Below are 17,184 nucleotides of genomic sequence, written 5' to 3'. Positions count from 1 at the left end.
TATCTAGCTATAATTGATTTAATAATATTCTTGATAAACTCAACGACTCGAATGCAATGTCTTATGAAATATGTCATGAATGACTCCAAGTAATATCCCTAAAATGAGCAAATGCACAGCGGAAGATTTCTTTCGTACCTGAGAATAAACATGCTTTAAAGTGTCAACCAAAAGGTTGGTGAGTTCATTAGTTTAACATAAATAATTATTTCCATCATTTTAATAGACCACAAGATTTTCATTTCTCATAAATATACGTCCCATGCATAGAGACAAAAAATATCATTCATATGGATTGAACACCTGGTAACCGATATTAACAATATGCATATAAGAATATCCCCATCATTCCAGGATCCTCCTTCGGACATGATATAGAAGTACTAAATTATCTGGTACTTTGGATGGGGCTTGATGGGCCCGATAGATCTATCTTTAGGATTCGCGTCAATTAGGGTGTCTGTTCCTTAATTCTTAGATTACCAGACTTAATAAAAAGGGGCATATTCAATTTCGATAATTCAACCATAGAATGTAGTTTCACGTACTTGTGTCTATTTTGTAAATCATTTATAAAAGTTGCGCATGTATTCTCAGCCCAAAAATATAAAGGGTAAAAAGGCAAATGAAACTCACCTAATGTATTTTGTAGTAAAAATACATATGACGACATTAGACAAAGTAAACAATGCAGGGCTGGCCTCGAATTCACGAACCTATATCCTTTATATATATATTAACACGTATAAATTGTAATCGAATAAATTTATATATATTATTATTAATTGTTATTTTAGTAAATTATATGTTTCATTAATAATTTAATTAACTATAATTATTTTATTTTATATATACCTTAGTTAAATAATGTTAAAAATAATAATTTTAATGGTAAAAAAATAATAATGATGATAATCATAGTAATAATTACAATATCCATAAAATTAATAATAATAGAAATTTTCATAGGAATAATATTAATACTCATAAAAAAATGATAATAATAATGATAATAGTAGTAGTTTTCTAATAAAGGTGAAAAGTTTAATAATAATGATAATGAAAATAATAATTTTAATAATAGTACTTAATACTTAAAAATAATAATAATAATTATACTTATGTTATTCTTAATATTAATGATCATAACAATAACACTAACACTAATAATATTTATCGATATTACCTAGTAATAACTAAAATGATAATAATAATAGTCTTTCATAGATTTTTACATAATAATAACACCAATTAATAATAACAATAATAATAATAATAATGTTAATAATAATAATAATAATAATAATAATAATAATAATAATAATAATAATAATAATAATAATAATAATAATAATAATAATAATAATAATAATAATAATAATAATAATAATAACAAAATTATGAATACTACCTCACATGAAATGTGTTCCAAAATATAAAACAGCCATCCACCGGATTTGATCTCGTGACCACACCCTAACACACAACACTCTCGACCACCCATCCAAATCTGTTTTTATTTATTATGTCTGAAATTAAATTTTATATATAACCGGTATTCTTCCATCCCTCTCCTCCTTCATCAGGATTAATTCAATAAGTATAATTCGAATTTATAACAGCTAAAACACATTTGAGTTTGAATATATAGATGAAACAGAATGATAAGTGGTTGATTAGAGTATTTAAATCGAACGAAAGAATTAAAAAAGAAACTGTGACAGTTTTATGAACACGATATGAACTCAAAACTAGAATTCGAAATTTAGAACTTTTTAACAGAAATTTAAAACATGAAATAGATTTCAATTCACCTTTAGAAACTTTCTGGAAATTCAATTTAACTTAAAACGTAAAAACAATCTCTAATTTCATCAAGAACACTCGGTTTGACTTTTGAACCGAAACTTTGTCTTTAAAAATTAGAATTCGTTAAGAAGATTTGGAAGATGAAACTTAACAGATAGTTTAAACGAAAGGTTTACCACAGAACTGCATTATAGGATTTTGGAATTAAAATTGAATTCGTTGTTTTTAAATAATGGAGGAAGAACTGGGCAGTGTTAAGCTTTATTTCAGTATTTTCCCATATTTCAACTGCTCTCTCTCGAATTATATTACAAGAAGATTCATACAAAGATTAAAGGACATAATTACAGCTAATCGTGATTCAATGGCTTTTGTTTCGTAGCTTAACTGACTAGACAAGTAGTACAGAAATATATTCGATCAGGAACTAATATAAAAAAATTTTAAAAGCTGAATTTGATGTTTACAGATTTTTAACTTCATCTGATTGAATTTAGTTGGTACGTACTGTATAGGATTGGGACTGGTAGTAATCTTGGGGACAAAACAACAAAAAAAAATCAAATAAAGATTGATTTGGTTTTAAACAGCTTCGTAATATCTTTATTTTCTTTTTATTTATATATAACAAATTATATAATGTATCTGATTATCAATATGTATATATAACCGTTTTTCTAAACTTGTATACATATCTGTATATGTATATATTTTTATATATCTGTGTTTAGGTTTACTTATATATATATATCAATTATTTATATATCTGCTATATATATTAAATTCTGTAATATCATATAATAATCTAAATTTATTTATAAAATTTGTTTTTAATAAGAATACTAGTAATAATAATAATAAAATTTATAATCATAATAATATCAATAATAACTTTATCAAAATTATACTAATACTAATAAGAATAAAAGTAATGAAGATAATATTATTAATAATACCCATATTAATTTGTATTATAAAGTTGATAACTAAAATAATAATGATGATGATAATAGTATTTATTTGTGATACTAATAATAACAATATTAGTAACAATAATAGCATTACAATTTATATTTATATCCATTATAATATGTTAATAATACCAATATAGATGTTAATAATAAAAGTAATGATAATATTACTTATAACAATTATAGTTTAACTTATAATTAAATTTATTATATTATATATTATTATTAGATGTTATTAATTATATGATGCATATAATAATAATAATAACAATAATAATAATTCTAATGACTATACTTAATAATAAAAATTCTTAATTCAATTGATTAAATTTTATTATTTCCAGTTATTAGAATTATTTATGTTTATATATGTTTACACCTGTATATATTTATTTACAAATAATTGTTCATGAATCGTCAAGAATAGTCAAATGTTAAATGATTACATGAATATAGTTTCAAAACTTTTGAGGTTTAACATATCAGACCTTGCTTATTGTGTCGATTTCATATTAAGATGAAGTTTATATTTGGTCGGAAATTTCTGGGTCATCACAGTACCTACCCGTTAAAGAAATTTCGTCCCGAAATTTGAGTGAGGTGGTCATGGCTAACAATAAAAATGTTTTCATGACGAATATGAGTTGATAAATTGAGTTTTATCATTATTGAGTAATATGGATAAAAATAATTCGATTATTCGAGGAGTACGAATGAAGCTATCACCAAAGAGTGAAATAGGAAAGTAAAGATTCATCTTAACTTTTGACAGAGTCAGGGTTGAATTCCAGAATTTAAGGGATTTAAAGAAAATCTTCGAAATTTAAAAGATTTGATTCTTCGGCGAGTAAGGAAATTAAGATCTCTATAATTAAATACGGTGATCTGCCTCGGTTACTCTGTCTGATATTTCCACTATAAATTAAGCTCTTCCGTTCCATTATTCTCACCATTCCTATACTTTCTTTCTTAGTTCATACATCCAAAATATTGTGAAAATGCTTAATCCCGTTCTAATCCTTGATATTTTTCTAATTATCATTTCTGTCATCCTTCTCTTCAATCTTCCAGTAGAAAAATCTGTTTACTTTTAATATAACCTTGAGGTGATACTATTCTTAATTATACCGTGTCTTTATATTGCTATTCCTATTAATATCCACGGTTTGTAATTTATACGTTGTTATCAGGCTTTGTATCTCCCCTTATTTTTCAATGTTCCTATTTCTGTTTCCTATAATCATTGTCATTCACAGTTAATACTCCCTGATAATGCTAAAAACGAACATATATTTCATAGCATTATTCCTCAAGAAAGACAAGCTTTTAGTTGCAATTGTTCTATTTGCAAGTGATATTCGTTTAAATAATAAAAGGTGAAGACAAAAGACAGATTCGACAAATTGAAGACGCAAACGACCAAAAAGCTCAAAAGAACAAAATACAATTAAAGTGGTTCCAATTATTGATGAGAAACGTCTCAAAATTACAAGAGTACAAGACGCGAAACGCAAAATACAAGATATTAAATTGTACGCAAGGACGTTCGAAAATCCGGAACCGGGACCAAAGTCAACTCTCAACGCGCGACGCAACGGAGCAAAAATTACAAGTCAACTATGCGTATAAATATAATATAATATATATAATTACTTAAATTTATATATATTATATTTATATTAATAAAAGTGTCGGCAAACTATTGAACCTGTGAATGTTAGCTGAGAAATACGGCCATGCGATCGCATGGCTTCGAAGAGGAAAACTCATGCAATCGCATCATGTACAGTATCGGGCCACATTGCTATAAAAAGGCAGCTTGTCGAACGATTTAATATATATCATCCATCTCTCTATCTCACTCACGTATATATATATATATATATATATATATATATATATATATATATATATATATATATATATATATATATATATATATTTTTATATTATAATTTTAATTTTAATTTTAAATTCTAATAATATGGGTATGTTAGCGAATGTTGTAAGGGTGTAAGTCGAAATTCTGTCCGTGTAACGCTACGCTATTTTTAATCACTGTAAGTTATGGTTAATGTTATTTTTAATTTAATGTCTCGTAACTAATTTATTATTATGCTTATTTAATGCCGAAGTAATCATGATGTTGGGCTATATATTAAAATTGGGTAATTGGGCTTTGGACCATAATTGGGGTTTGGACAAAAGAACGACACTTGTGGAAATTAGACTATGGGCTATTAATGGGTTTTATATTAACTAAACGATACCTCGTTAATTTAATATATAGACTTATAATTTGACGTATTTATATATAACCACATACGCTTGACTGGGCACGGTGGGCGGGATATCTATAAATACCAATAATTGTTCATTTTACCGGACACGAAACTGGATTAATAGTTAATAGACTTGTTAAAACAGGGGTGGATTACATTCAAGGGTAATTGGTGTAATTGTTAACAAAGTAGTAAAACCTTGGTCTACACGCAGTCGATAACCTGGTGTATTCATTAAACAAAGTAATAAGACCTTGTTACAATTCGAATCCCCAATTAGTTGTAATATTTGACTTCGGGAATAAGAATAATTTGACGAAGACTTTCGCACTTTATGATTATGACTGATGGACTATTATGGACAAATCCGTATGGATATATCGAATAATCCAGGACAAAGGACAATTAACCCATGGTAATAAAACTAAAATCAACACGTCAAACATCATGATTACGGAAGTTTAAATAAGCATAATTTATATATTTCATATTTAATTGCACTTTTAATTATCGCACTTTTATTTTTTGTCATTATATTTAATTGTACTTTTAATTATCGTACTCTTTAATTATCGCAATTTTATTTTATCGCACTTTTTGTAGCGACCCGACCAAATCGTCATTGACGGCGCCGACTACTTAGGTCCCGTTACGTGGTCGTAGTCCCTATATGAGACTCGTTTGACCAAAATTATGTCGCGTTCATTTGAAACGTACCATGCTTACAAGGTTTAGTTTACAAAACCGTTCGACGACAAGTTTAAGTTTACAAGAGTATAAGTATAAATGAAATAACTTGCGACATAATTAGTTTAAAAACACAGTTGCTATAAATAGCGTAAGTATGTAAACAAAAGTTTGAATCCAAAGGTGTTATCACTAGCGTATGTATGTATGTATCTTGACTCCAAGCAAATAATCAGAGTGTATGCATGTATGCTTGACCCCAAGCAAGTATGAGTGTACGCGGAAGCATGTATCAAATAGCCAAGTATGAACCTGAGAAACATATAGAAAACTGTCAACGAAAAACGTTGGTGAAATCATAGGTGTTGTAATAAACGTTGTTTTTGAACCACAAGATTTAGTATTCCCATAGTTGATTATCAAAATCGTTTGCATTCCAAAAGTATTGTTCGCGAGCACCCAATTATCAAGACTTAACGTTTCCTTCCATAGAACCCCATCACAATAGTGTTAGAACATACACTGTTTCTCGAAAATATATTTCATCCGTAGACGGTAGCGAACCGTCCGTAATGAGGGTTTGTCAAACCCGTATGGCCACACAATATAAGTTCTCGCTTACACCCTGCAAGTGTAACTAATGATAACCGAATTGAGGATTTTTGTTCTAACTCGCTGTGGAATGTTTGTTTCCTTGTACTTGTGTTCAAAGTATAAAAGTATGTAGTATAAAACTGTATATGTTTCTCATCTCATAATTTAAAGGTATAAAAGTTGTTGAAAGATGGGACTATGATCTCACCTCGAGTGCACGAGTATAAATGTACTTCACAAAGTAAACGTGTGCATGAAAGTTGCTTAGCCTTGACCTAAACAAGTAAGTTGTGTCAATTAACCGGTTACGATACAAGGTCGGGTGAAATGTGTTCAATTAGTCCTATGGCTCGTTACGACTCGATTAGTATAGCATGTGAATCATGTTGTCAAGTTTCATGCAAGAATCACGTATAAGAGCATGTTAGAACATTTGCATAAAAGTTTGGTTAAGTTTGACTAAAAGTCAAACTTGGTCAAAGTCAACGAAAAAGTCAACACGTTCGGGTCGGGTCCCGGACTATTTTTCTATGCTAGTTATTCATATACAAGTATATTAAAACAAGTTTCATGTGAATCGGAGGTCGATAGCTAGTCAAACATTTCGCGTGAAATGCGCCAAACAAAGCAGAATCTGGCCAGGCCAATCCGCGCGCCGCGCGGGGATGGGGCGCGCCGCGCCACCATCTGGGCAGACACTTTTCTGTTTTTCACAAGTATGCACGAGCTAAAACCAAATAACCACATCTTATGATCCGCAAACAATTAGAACATGTATCTTATATCATTGGAAAGGTAATTTGACGAGGAAAACACCTAGACACATTTCATCAAGCAATTCAGCACTTACAACAACCCAAAACCGCATTAAACGTTCATAATCAAAGTTTCAAGTTTGTAAAACGCATTTAATGATTCGGGCAACCAATTTACACATACGATATGCCGTTTCGAAGGTAATTAAGCATACATTGCATCTAAACACTTACTAACAACATTAACAAGCATTCAACGCATCAAAAGTTCGTTTTAAAGCTATCAAACCCTAACCAAAAGTTCACAAAATCAATAATCACGTTTATGAAGTTTCTTTAATCAATCTATACATCAACATGAAGCTAATGATGCTAGTAACACTTTTAAAACATGAACTTTAACAATCTAACACATTTGATCATCCAAAATCAAAGATTAAGCATACACTTTTCATTTTCAAGCTAGTTACACCATAACATCAAGATCGAGCATACAAATCATATATTCATGTTATACACGAGCCATAGACACTAACTAACACCATTTCAAGTATAAAAACACGAATTTGAGAAATCTAGAGTTTTAGAAATGTTACCCAAAATCGATGAAGTTAGTATCAAATCGTAGAGAATGACGAGAGGATTAAGAATATGTAGTCGGATTTGTTATGAGCTTCCAAGATTGAATTTAGATGATGAATGAATGGAATGGGTTTGTGTGTGTGTTCTTGAGATGGAGAGAAAAGAGATGAGGGAGATGATGGAATGAAAAATGGGTTGACTAGTTGACCTAGTCAACTAGTTTGCCCATTTGGCAACTCCGGTCCCTCGAGTTTCAAAGCGGGTGCGGGATTTAACCGATCGAATATTTTAAAAACGCTCGAGTAGACGAGTGATGTTATAATTAAATAACGAGAATATTATAAACGTTAGTCAACGGAAATTGGGAATTTAAATAGCGAAAGATATTATTAAAAAAAAAAGACGGTGTTAAAAATAAATTTAACGGAAAACGCGGGATGTTACATTATCCACACCTCAAAAGAAATTTCGTCCCGAAATTTAGTTGGAAGTAGTAGTTGTTGAATCTTACTCGAGATCTTGCGTTGTAAATTCTTCGAATAAGTGAAGGTACGTCCTTGAGCATTTCAATGAATTTTGACGGTCGGGATCATATGTTGTTTTAAGGTTTGGCTTCACGATTTATGGTTTCAACCGGTCCTCCTAGGAAGTGAGGGTTATCGTCGATAGTGAGTTCATCAAAGGAGATAACAAGTTCTCGTTTCGCGAAACACGTCTTTGAGTTGATACATCGAATGTAGGATAAACGGAGACTCAAAATGAGTCGGAAAATCTAAACGGCTAGCAACGGGTCCAAAACGCCCCAAGATTTCAAAAAGGATCGAAATATAGCGGATTTAGCTTCCTACGTTTCCCAAAACGAATTGCACCTTTCCAAGGTGCGACTCTTAACGTGACGCGGTTTCCCACGTGGAATTTGAAATGTTTACGTCTAACATCGGCGTAGCTCTTGGTGATTACGAGTCGCGTAGGGTTTTACCTGAATATGCATAAATTTTCTCGGTTGCTCATGAATAACCTCGGCCCCGGTGAATTGATCATCGTTTACTTGGTTCGACAAAGGAGAATGACGTTTCCGGTCACATGTGGTTTCAAAAGGAGTGACGTTAAAACTCGAATGAAAATCATTGTAGTACGAGGATTCGGTTAAAGGAAAATACTTTTCTCAAGTAAATTTGAAGTTGGTAATACAAATTCGTATTATGGTTTTCAAGACTTAAATCGTATGTTTGTTCGGTCCGTCGGGTTGTGGATGGTACGCGGTACTCATGTCTAAACGCGGTCCCGAGGCTTTTTGTAAGGTACTCCAAAATCTAGAAGTGAAACGAGGATCTCGATCCGAAACGGGGTACATTTCCCTAAGGCATATTGAACAAGTTTGCTAGGAATTGAAAACGTTAGCTAGGACAAGTTTCTCAAGAAAATTCGCGTCGCGGAAGATTTATCGGTTTCCAAAAACGTTCGTCGGGGCAAGTTCTTATCGGGTTTTGAAAACGATTGTTAGGACTATCCACCCTCGCGGCGAATACTTGTATGACGTGAAGAGTCGCTCTCCATTGAGAATTTAGAATAAGGACCTCCTGAACCGGAAGTACGAGGGTGATGCAAGAGAAGTTTCCGCCCCGATGTGAGCATAACGAGTAAATTGTAGTTAGTCAATAAGACTGCGCGAGGACGAGCTAGTATACCCGTGCGACATACGGTTGGAGTCGAATGGAATCGGTAATTCATTCGGAAGCATAAATATAATTTGACAATAATTGAAGGTGTGTCCCCGGTATGGTTGTTATAAATATTCTCGGAGTTTTCGGATGTCCAAACCTGAAAAGATGAAGTCATGTACATGGCACATGGTGGTGTTTAGGTTGATCGAGTCTAACCACCATCACGCGTCACTAGAACTTTGGTATGTCTTACCGTAATATAACTACGTTGATCGAGTGTCGTTATATTACGCTAACTCATACCTCCATTCCCACATCACTCTATAGATTCAAGTTCGTGTAATCGTGAAGTTTAAAATAAACAAAGTGTAACAACGTCTCTAATGTGACTCGTATTGAATCGAAAGAATTAGTGCAATTATAAAGAAGCGTTCCCCGAGGGAAGTGTATAAATGATTGTTCATGTCAATGTGGTTCGAGTCAGACAATAAGGTATTCAGGTATGAAAAGAGTAACGAGTCATGATAACGAGTGGCACGGAACCGTAGTGATAAATGTTGATGACGATACTCACCTAGAGTAGTGATGGTAGTAACACCAAAAAGTAGATAGTAAGAAACACCAGTGGGAAACCGATAGTAAGTTGAAACGGTGGTAAATAACAATCCGGGAGACAGAGTTCCCGAACAAGTGTGACTAATGAAGTCGTCGTCATCCATACGTGTATGAATCATGAATTTACGTGTGTTACCAAAAAGTGGCGGAATACGAGTTCGTATGATGAAGGTTGGGTACCATTAAAAAGTTTGCCTAAGAATGATTCAAGTATAATGCACAAGTAGTCAAGTAAGTGCTATCTATAGCAAATGTATGTCAGAATGCAAATGCTAACTATCCGGTTGTAGTCTAGACTTACTAATGCGTCCTAACGACTCTGTTAGACACACTAATGCACGTCCTAGTTCCCTACAACCAACGCTCTGATACCATCTGTAGCGACCCGACCAAATCGTCATTGACGGCGCCGACTACTTAGGTCCCGTTACGTGGTCGTAGTCCCTATATGAGACTCGTTTGACCAAAATTATGTCGCGTTCATTTGAAACGTACCATGCTTACAAGGTTTAGTTTACAAAACCGTTCGAAGACAAGTTTAAGTTTACAAGAGTATAAGTATAAATGAAATAACTTGCGACATAATTAGTTTAAAAACACAGTTGCTATAAATAGCGTAAGTATGTAAACAAAAGTTTGAATCCAAAGGTGTTATCACTAGCGTATGTATGTATGTATCTTGACTCCAAGCAAATAATCAGAGTGTATGCATGTATGCTTGACCCCAAGCAAGTATGAGTGTACGCGGAAGCATGTATCAAATAGCCAAGTATGAACCTGAGAAACATATAGAAAACTGTCAACGAAAAACGTTGGTGAAATCATAGGTGTTGTAATAAACGTTGTTTTTGAACCACAAGATTTAGTATTCCCATAGTTGATTATCAAAATCGTTTGCATTCCAAAAGTATTGTTCGCGAGCACCCAATTATCAAGACTTAACGTTTCCTTCCATAGAACCCCATCACAATAGTGTTAGAACATACATTGTTTCTCGAAAATATATTTCATCCGTAGACGGTAGCGAACCGTCCGTAATGAGGGTTTGTCAAACCCGTATGGCCACACAATATAAGTTCTCGCTTACACCCTGCAAGTGTAACTAATGATAACCGAATTGAGGATTTTTGTTCTAACTCGCTGTGGAATGTTTGTTTCCTTGTACTTGTGTTCAAAGTATAAAAGTATGTAGTATAAAACTGTATATGTTTCTCATCCCATAATTTAAAGGTATAAAAGTTGTTGAAAGATGGGACTATGATCTCACCTCGAGTGCACGAGTATAAATGTACTTCACAAAGTAAACGTGTGCATGAAAGTTGCTTAGCCTTGACCTAAACAAGTAAGTTGTGTCAATTAACCGGTTACGATACAAGGTCGGGTGAAATGTGTTCAATTAGTCCTATGGCTCGTTACGACTCGATTAGTATAGCATGTGAATCATGTTGTCAAGTTTCATGCAAGAATCACGTATAAGAGCATGTTAGAACATTTGCATAAAAGTTTGGTTAAGTTTGACTAAAAGTCAAACTTGGTCAAAGTCAACGAAAAAGTCAACACGTTCGGGTCGGGTCCCGGAATATTTTTCTATGCTAGTTATTCATATACAAGTATATTAAAACAAGTTTCATGTGAATCGGAGGTCGATAGCTAGTCAAACATTTCGCGTGAAATGCGCCAAACAAAGCAGAATCTGGCCAGGCCAATCCGCGCGCCGCGCGGGGATGGGGCGCGCCGCGCCACCATCTGGGCAGACACTTTTCTGTTTTTCACAAGTATGCACGAGCTAAAACCAAATAACCACATCTTATGATCCGCAAACAATTAGAACATGTATCTTATATCATTGGAAAGGTAATTTGACGAGGAAAACACCTAGACACATTTCATCAAGCAATTCAGCACTTACAACAACCCAAAACCGCATTAAACGTTCATAATCAAAGTTTCAAGTTTGTAAAACGCATTTCATGATTCGGGCAACCAATTTACACATACGATATGCCGTTTCGAAGGTAATTAAGCATACATTGCATCTAAACACTTACTAACAACATTAACAAGCATTCAACGCATCAAAAGTTCGTTTTAAAGCTATCAAACCCTAACCAAAAGTTCACAAAATCAATAATCACGTTTATGAAGTTTCTTTAATCAATCTATACATCAACATGAAGCTAATGATGCTAGTAACACTTTTAAAACATGAACTTTAACAATCTAACACATTTGATCATCCAAAATCAAAGATTAAGCATACACTTTTCATTTTCAAGCTAGTTACACCATAACATCAAGATCGAGCATACAAATCATATATTCATGTTATACACGAGCCATAGACACTAACTAACACCATTTCAAGTATAAAAACACGAATTTGAGAAATCTAGAGTTTTAGAAATGTTACCCAAAATCGATGAAGTTAGTATCAAATCGTAGAGAATGACGAGAGGATTAAGAATATGTAGTCGGATTTGTTGTGAGCTTCCAAGATTGAATTTAGATGATGAATGAATGGAATGGGTTTGTGTGTGTGTTCTTGAGATGGAGAGAAAAGAGATGAGGGAGATGATGGAATGAAAAATGGGTTGACTAGTTGACCTAGTCAACTAGTTTGCCCATTTGGCAACTCCGGTCCCTCGAGTTTCAAAGCGGGTGCGGGATTTAACCGATCGAATATTTTAAAAACGCTCGAGTAGACGAGTGATGTTATAATTAAATAACGAGAATATTATAAACGTTAGTCAACGGAAATTGGGAATTTAAATAGCGAAAGATATTATTAAAAAAAAAAAGACGGTGTTAAAAATAAATTTAACGGAAAACGTGGGATGTTACACTTTTATCGCAATTTCATTATCGTTATTTACTTTACGCTTTAAATTAAGTTATATTTATTTTTAATATTTTACATTAGGTTTTAACTGCGACTAAAAATTTTAAAATCGACAAACCGGTCATTAAACGGTAAAAACCCCCTTTTTATAATAATAATATTACTTATATATTTTTGTATTTTTACAAATATAGTTTTTAAAAATATAGCGTTAAGCTTGTTTAAAAGTCTCCCTGTGGAACGAACCGGACTTACTAAAAACTACACTACTGTACGATTAGGTACACTGCCTATAAGTGTTGTAGCAAGGTTTAGGTATATCCATTCTATAAATAAATAAATATCTTGTGCAAAATTGTATCGTATTTAATAGTATTTCGTTGTAAAAATAATACTATTTTCTAGTACACCTCGCACACATCAAGTATTTTTGGCGCCGCTGCCGGGGAAAGCCTAAACGCCGGAAGCGAAACGCTATCTAAAAAAAAGATTTTTTTAAGCTCTTTGTATAAAAATATACGTTTTAATATAAAAATATAAAAAGAAAAACAAAAAAATTATATATTTTTAATAGTTTGTTAAATATATAAGTTTTATAAAGTTTATGTATTTTTATTTTTAGTTTGTAAAAATATAAATTTTATTTAAATATTTTGTATTAATATAAAACTGAAAACTGAAAAAAAAAATTTAAACCTACTCGGCCCGATCACTGTAGCAGCCCATATCCTGGCCCATAAACCTACTCCATGCGACCGCATGGATTTTTATCGTGAGGACCATGCGATCGCATGGCCCTGTCTGACACGCCACAGTTTGACCTAAATTTGCATTAATTATGGAGTATTATTTATTATTATTACTTTAAACCCTAATTAGGGTTATATTTTTTATATTATTTAGTTTAGTTTATTTATTATTTAAATTATTATGTTTAATTAGTTTTAATAAATTATAAAATTAATAGCTTTATAAAATAAATAATATAAAAATAATATTTTTATAAAATTGTACTTTTTACAACTTTAAGTTTATTTTTATATTTTGTATCTTTTTATTCGTTTTAGCGTAATATTTGTATTTTTCGCTCATAATTAGATCTAAATCATAGTTTTTACCATAGTTATTTTTATTTCTAGATTTTTAGGCTTTGCCGTAAAATCGCTTAAGTGCTTTTTCTTTAGACTAAGATTTAGGTGCTTTAGAATTTTGCGACGCCGTTTTATAAAATTTAGTACCTTTTTAAGTTTTTGCCATTTTGGATATAGTATTCCTTTTAAGCTTTAATATTTTTAGACGCAACTTTTAATTCTTAGTTTTTAGTTCCTTTTTAAGTTTCGACGCGCTACTTTCTTATTTTTATTTTTCGACGTTTTTCGACGCGCTCTTTTTCTTTCTTATTTCTCGACGCTCTATTTTATAGGACATAGAATTTTTTCTATTTCTTCTCTAAAATTTCAAAACGAAAAATTATTTTAAGTAGTTAAATTGATAGACATCCATTTTCTGGTTCGTAGTAATAGTTGGATTTGTACGTGGACCGGGTTATTGGAGCCAAACAGTACTCAATTATATTGAGACCAAACGAATCCTGCCCCTCTGCTGCATCTTTTGGCAATTCGAAACGTGGGCAAAATCAGAAAAGTCTATTAATTTGATAACTTATATAATTTTTCTTATTTTTATAACTAATAGGATATTCAGTGAATGCACCGAGCAAAACGTTCACCACCTTTTGTACGTTCACCACCTGTAACTCGATCAAGACATCTAGCAAATATTTTCGCCGTTGATTTTTCTTTAGAATCTTCATCCAGTCGACCAAGTACTCCAATTCAAATTTCCGATAATCCATTTTTTGAACCCGACCTCACAATTGAGAATTCGAAGAATATTCAGGGACAATTCATAGATCCTGAACCACTAATCTTTCCTCCGGAACCACCAATCATTCAAACAGAGATTGTCGAGGAACCAACCATTAAATCAGAATCCTATAGTGATTAAGATTCAACAAATTCAATCATGGAGAATCTGGAACCTCTAAGTATGGAAGACCGAATGCGAGCTAAACGCACTGGCCAAGGTCACGCAATTACTCAACCAGACATTAATTCGCCAGATTATGAAATCAAAGGACAAATCCTACACATGGTAACAAATCAATGCCAATTTAGTGGTGCGCCGAAGGAAGATCCAAATGAACATCTTCGTACCTTTAATAGGATCTGTACTTTATTTAAAATCCTAGAAGTTGAGGATGAACAGATATATCTCATGTTATTTCCCTGGACTTTAAAGGGAGAAGCCAAAGATTGGTTGGAATCATTACCTGAAGGGGCGATTGATACATGGGACGTTTTAGTTGAAAATTTTCTTAAACAATTCTTTCCGGCATCTAAAGCCGTGAGACTTCAAGGAGAAATTGTTACGTTCACACAAAAACCAAATGAAACTCTATATGAGGCATGGACAAGATTTGGAAAGTTGTTGAGAGGATATCCGCAACATGGTTTAGACACCTGTCAAATAGTATAAATATTCTACCAAGGATGCGACATCACTACAAGGAAAGACATCGATATAGCAGCTGGTGGTTCCATTATGAAGAAAACCGCAACTGACGCTTACAAAATTATTGATAACACTGCTTCCCACTCACATGAGTGGCACCAAGAAAAAGATATCGTTAGATCATCTAAAGCAGCTAGAGCTGATTCTAGCCATGACTTCGATTACATTTCTGCAAAGATAGATGCTATCGAGAGACGAATGGAAAAGATGACTAAAGATATTCACTCAATACGAATTAGTTGTGAGCAGTGTGGAGGATCACATTTGACAAAAGATTGTCTCAGTATTGAACTAACAATGGAACAAAGAGAGAATGTTTCATACATAAACCAAAGGCCTAGAAATAATTATCAGAATAATTATCAACCGCCAAGACCAAACTACAATCAAAACCAGAATTATAACCAAAATGTTCCATACAACAACCAACAAGGTCCTAGCAATCAACAAGTATCCAATAATACTTACAATCAGCAAAGACCTATTTTTCAAAACAAACCACCACAAACCGATGATAAAAAGCCAAATTTAGAAGACATGATGTCGAAGCTAGTTGAATCCTAAACACAGTTTTTCACATCTCAGAAACAAACCAATGAAAAAAATGCTCAAGCATTTAGAAATCAACAAGCTTCTATTCAAAATCTAGAACAAGAAGTGAGCAACCTAGCAAAGTTGATAGGTGAAAGAAAACCTGAAAATCTACCTAGTGATACAAATGCTAACCCCCGGAATGAAATAGCTAAAGCCATTACCACAAGAAGTGGTATGACACTTATGAAATGTCCCGTTCTTATTGATTAAAAACGTTCCATATTAATTGATTTTGTTGCGAGGTTTTGACCTCTATATGAGACGTTTTTCAAACACTGCATTCATTTTTAAAACAAACCATAACCTTTATTTCATAAATAAAGGTTTTAAAAAGCTTTACGTAGATTATCAAATAATGATAATCTAAAATATCCTGTTTACACACGACCATTACATAATGGTTTACAATACAAATATGTTACAACAAAATAAGTTTCTTGAATGCAGTTTTTACACAATATCATACAAGCATGGACTCCAAATCTCGTCCTTATTTAAGTATGCGACAGCGGAAGCTCTTAATAATCACCTGAGAATAAACATGCTTAAGACGTCAACAAAAATGTTGGTGAGTTATAGGTTTAACCTATATATATCAAATCATAATAATAGACCACAAGATTTCATATTTCAATACACATCCCATACATAGAGATAAAAATCATTCATATGGTGAACACCTGGTAACCGACATTAACAAGATGCATATATAAGAATATCCCCATCATTCCGGGACACCCTTCGGATATGATATAAATTTCGAAGTACTAAAGCATCCGGTACTTTGGATGGGGTTTGTTAGGCCCAATAGATCTATCTTTAGGATTCGCGTCAATTAGGGTGTCTGTTCCCTAATTCTTAGATTACCAGACTTAATAAAAAGGGGCATATTCGATTTCGATAATTCAACCATAGAATGTAGTTTCACGTACTTGTGTCTACTTTGTAAATCATTTATAAAACCTGCATGTATTCTCATCCCAAAAATATTAGATTTTAAAAGTGGGACTATAACTCACTTTCACAGATTTTTACTTCGTCGGGAAGTAAGACTTGGCCACTGGTTGATTCACGAACCTATAACAATATATACATATATATCAAAGTATGTTCAAAATATATTTACAACACTTTTAATATATTTTGATGTTTTAAGTTTATTAAGTCAGCTGTCCTCGTTAGTAACCTACAACTAGTTGTCCACAGTTAGATGTACAG

Source organism: Rutidosis leptorrhynchoides, chromosome 6, assembly GCF_046630445.1.
Source record: "Rutidosis leptorrhynchoides isolate AG116_Rl617_1_P2 chromosome 6, CSIRO_AGI_Rlap_v1, whole genome shotgun sequence".
NCBI lineage: Eukaryota > Viridiplantae > Streptophyta > Magnoliopsida > Asterales > Asteraceae > Rutidosis > Rutidosis leptorrhynchoides.
Note: the sequence above shows the minus strand (reverse complement) of the source record.